A 5,080-nucleotide genomic window follows, 5' to 3' on the forward strand; every position below is an offset into this window, starting at 1 on the left:
TAGTCTGCCCAGCACCTCCCTGACATGCTGAAGGTGTTCTTGCCAGGAATGGCTGTAGATGGCAATATTATCCAGGTAACCAAGGGAAAAATCTCCTGCTCCTGCTAGGATATGATCTACTAGCCACTGGAAAGTCACTGGGGCATTTATCATCCCAAACGGCATCTTTGTGAACTCATACAAGCTGAAAGGGGTCACAAAGGCTGACCTGTATCTAACATTGAGAGACAAGGGGACCTATCAGTAGCCCTTGGTAAGATCAATAGTGATATGATACTTAGGCCTACCCAGCTGCTGTAGGCCTTCATCTGTCCTAGGCATGGGGTAAGCATCTGACTCTGTGTGACTATTTAATTTCCTGTAGTCCACACAGAACCTGGTGCTGTCATCCTTCTTTCGTACCAGCACCACTGGGGAAGCCCAGGAACTGCTGGACTCCTGGTTTACCCCCATTTTCAACATTTCCTGTATTTTCTCCCTAAGAGTTTGTTTGACTCTCTCAAGCACCCTATCAGGGGTCTGATTATTTGGCCTTTGGGGTCCTGTATCCACATGGTGCTGCACCAGATGGATGCACCTAGGCTTCCCAGCGAATATGCCCCCAAACTCCTGTAACACTGCTTGGATTTCTCAAACCTGAGTTGGTAATAGTTGCTGGGATATTGATAATCCTTCCACTGAGATGTTAGTCCAAGCATCACTGAGGAGATCAGTCACCAGATCCCTCTCAGACTCCTCCTGCCATCCACTGTAAATAATCAGTACAAGAGCCTCTCTATCATGGTAAGGTTTCATCATGTTAACATGGTACAATTTGTGCCCCTGCCTCCTGCCTACCAGTTCTACCATGAAGTTAACATCACCGACCCTCCTTACCACTTTGAAGGGTCCCTCTCAAGCAGCCTGCAGCTTATTGTGTCTGACAGGAATAAGCACCATAACATGCAGCCCACAGCATGCTCTCTAGCTTGAGCATTTCTGTCATAGCCGACCTTTTTCTGCGGTTGGGCTTCTTCCATGTTCTCCTGGGCCAAGCCCATGAGTTCCCTGAGCCTTGCTCGGAGGTTTAGGACATATGCCACAACAGACTCCTTGTGCGATTCATACACACCATCCCACTCATCGCAAATCAGATCTAGAGGTCCCCTCACCCTATGCTAATACAGCAACTCAAAGGGTGAAAAACCAGCGGATTCCTGGGGCACCTCTCTGTAAGCAAACAACAGGTGGGGCAAATATTTATTCCACTCCCTCTTAAACTGGTCTGCAAATGCCTGTAGCATGGTCTTTAGTGTAGAGTTTAACCTCTCCACAAGACCATTAATCTGGGGGTAGTAGGGGGTGGTCTTTAGGTGCTTCACCTCACAGTGCTCCCACAGACAAGCCAGCAGGTCTGACATCAAATTGACACTTTTGTCAGTCAGTATTTCTTTCAGGAAACCTACCCTGCTGAAAATCTCTAACAAAGCATTTGCCACCTTTTCTGCCTCGATGGAAGACACAGACACCACCTCAGGGTATCTGGCAGCATAATCTAATACCACTAGGATATACATCATTCCTGTGGAATTTGGGGTACTCAGAGGACCCACAATATCCATAGCTACCCTCTGAAATTGCTCCTTAATCACAGACAAAGGCATCAAAGGAGCTTTTACCTTGTCTCCTGCCTTGCCTACTTTTTGGCACTGCTCACAGGTCCTGTAGTACCCTGTTATACCCTGGAAATCCCAGGCCAATAAAAGTTCTGCATAATACATCTCTTTGTATGCTTTATGCTCATATGACCTGCAAAGGGAGTATCATGGGCTATGGCTAGAAGTGCCAGAGAGTATTACCTCACCTTCTAGCCCTCCCTCAGGAGTCCACTCTCTATACAGTAACTATTTGGCCCAGTATACAGATTCCCCTTTTACTTGAGAATCAAGCTACCTCCCTCAAGCCTTGTAATGTAGAGTCTGAGAGCTGAGCCTCTCTCAACTCTCTCTATGTAACCCTTCCCAGCTCCCCTTCCACAGGAAGTCTGGTATCCTCTGACAGCGGTGCCTCACTGTCAGCCTGGGTACTACTGTTCACCTCTGCCCCTGCAGTCACTCTGTCCAATGGAACATCAGTACTCACAAGCAGCTTTGGCTCACCTTCAGTCTCACTGCTACATTGTAGCTCCCTCCCAGAAATAGCTACTTCACCAGTCCTGGCTTGAAGTGTGCAGTCTGTCTGGATCCCCTCCCCCCAAGGCTAACAGATCCTCATGCCTGTTTCCATGCCTGACTGCATGTCACTGCATGCATGCAAGGTGGCCTAGAAATCCACAGGTTTTTCACCCTTTGAGTTGTTGCGTTGGCATAGGGTGAGCGGACCTCTATATTCGATTTGTGATGAGTGAGAGGGTGCATGTGTTTTTGCAAGTTCAATATCTCCACCAATACTAGAACCAGGGACATAAATCTTCACCAACAGATAAATAAGACATGGTAGAGGGATAGATTTATAACCTAGTACCTCCCAGATCACTGGAATACACTTCCCCTGCATGTTAGACACACTGTGTTCTTTGAAGCTTAACCTAGATGATTGGATTGATATCCACAAATTTAATCCAGAGTTGACTGATGTGGCCATCCTGGAGAAAGGTTTAGCCTGAGGGAAGGCACTGGCAAGGAGTGAATGGTCATAAGACTCAATGGCCCTGGAATATCTGTGAATCTGCTAATCTATAAAAAGGTTTATCTGCTTTTTGTTGCACTACTTTTACTTTTGGAATAGTGTAGTTTTGTTGCCTGTTTGCAAGTGTTGCCTTATAATTACTTCTGCTGGTGAGCAGTTAAATCTTATTGTGTGTAAGTATATGCGCTCCCATGATATAAGAGATTAAATCTCTCTCTCCCTCTCATTCACTGTAATTCAGAAGCAGGAGGTATTTACAAAATAGACTAAATTGCAGGTGGTAATTGCAGAGCTTTTAAACGAGGCCTTGAGTAAACATTATTGGATCACACTCCTGTTTTTATAAGATAAACAGTACTACATTTAGCATTTTTCAAGAACTTCCTTTCTTTATCTTGTAGATTAGGTTCCATTTTCACCAATGTGTTTTTTTGGCATAACTAGTTTAAGATTATGTTCTTTGACTGTGTCCTTCATTCGTTAAACAGTGCAGGGTTCCTACAGGTTTTGGATAACAATAAAGAAGCTATTAACCAAGATAGGATTGTTACCCTGAAAAGAGTATGGCTCCACATCCCTAAACATTAAACAGATGTTACAGGAGGAAACCCAGCATGATAATGCTGGCAATCACTGCCTTAGACCTTCAATATGCACTAGTGCAAGGTAATGTGATTATAAGGCATACAGTTTAAATGGATCACATTATGCATTAGGACATTAAACAAAGTATTTGCAGATGTTGCAGTGGGACACATCATCCTGAAAGACACAAGAAGAATACAAGTCTGCCAGGACTGTACAATATGATTAGGTAATGCTGGGATACACACCGTGACAGTGGTCATACAAAAATGAATAAAACAGGACTCACAAGACATCCACATAGAAGACCCACTATCACCAGCAGTATGGACAGGGCCCAAGATAGTGAACTACGAACACGTGCGTTTACAAAGTCCATTGAACATGGGGGAGAAACCGACAAATGTAGGTTTTGTAAAACAGAATTAGAAACAGTCACACATCTTGTTGCTAGTTGTAATATACTAATGGCAGAAAGACTGTCTACTGAAAGGCATAATAATGGGGAAAGACTGTTCCATTGGGGATTGTGCATACATTATAATACTGAGGTAGCTGAAAGACACTGGAAACATGAGCCACAAAGTATTGTATAAAATGATGAAGTTTATATCACATGGGATCACCCTTACCAACAGTTCAAAAACAGATACAGTCATAAAATACCAGGATTTGCAAGCAGAAATGAGGGGAATGTGGAAGAAGGATACCCAGGCAGTTCCAATAATAGCAGGAGCAATGGGTGTTATAAAAAAGAATCTACAGTCATACTTAGATATGTTACTGATGCATATAACTCTGTAAGAATTAGGAGTCATTACTGGGCACATTGTGGGTGCTACAAAGAGCACTTCTGGCTAACATCAAAGACTAAAACAATACTAATTTCATGAACTTTAATCATACTTTGACTTAGGAATGGGATCCATTCATGTCATGGTATTAGAAACCAGAGCCAGATCAAGATCAAATGGGGCCTAGGCAGGGTAATAAATCACCCCCCCCCCCAAAGCAGCCCCTCCTGAAACAACCCCTAACCCCACCACCCAACAGCAACCCCCCCCCCCAGTCATTCCAGTGTTCCACTACTTGGCTATTTCTCTCCAGTTACCATAAACACTGTTCAAACCTGGCAGTGTGCTTACTGATTTCTTATTTACTTCTACAATGATTACAGATATTGGAATAAAATAGCACAAACACTAATAGCCGTTTGCTAAACAAACAGTACAGTCTCGCAATGAAAACAGACTTAGCATGGACAGTAAACTTCTCTGCCATTGAAACTCACATTCATTAAAATGGCATTAAAACCCACATTCAAAGAAAATACATCTGGCCAGTGGAGGATTAAGTTTACCTTTGGGCTGTTTTCAAACCATAGGCTCCTTGCACAAATTTTTAGAGCCATGCATGCATGTATGTGTTCTTTGATTCACCTTCCTGATTGTATTACATTATATTCCCGGTATAATACAGCAAGTACTACTTGTTAGAATGTGTTTTACATTTGTAGTTTTGAACATTCTTTCAGTAAGCAGTAAAACAACATGTATGAACCAATGATGACAAAAGTACCCATTTCAGAAAATTTCATCCATAAAAGGCCATTAAGACATCTGTCATTACAATCCACCAATATCAGTTAATAAGCACAATCTCTGCAGAAGTAAAAGTCATCTGAATAATTCCACATTAAAGAGATCTGTAACTAATGAAGAGGTTGCTGCTGGCAAAAAACTTCACATTTCAGTGTTTCATCAACAAATTCAGTGCCTGCTGCCCTTGAAGAATTAATTGCCTATGTAACATTCAAAAAATGATAAGC

This window comes from Protopterus annectens, chromosome 3.part1, assembly GCF_019279795.1.
Source record: "Protopterus annectens isolate FY-2018-M chromosome 3.part1, PAN1.0, whole genome shotgun sequence".
Taxonomy (NCBI): domain Eukaryota; kingdom Metazoa; phylum Chordata; order Ceratodontiformes; family Protopteridae; genus Protopterus; species Protopterus annectens.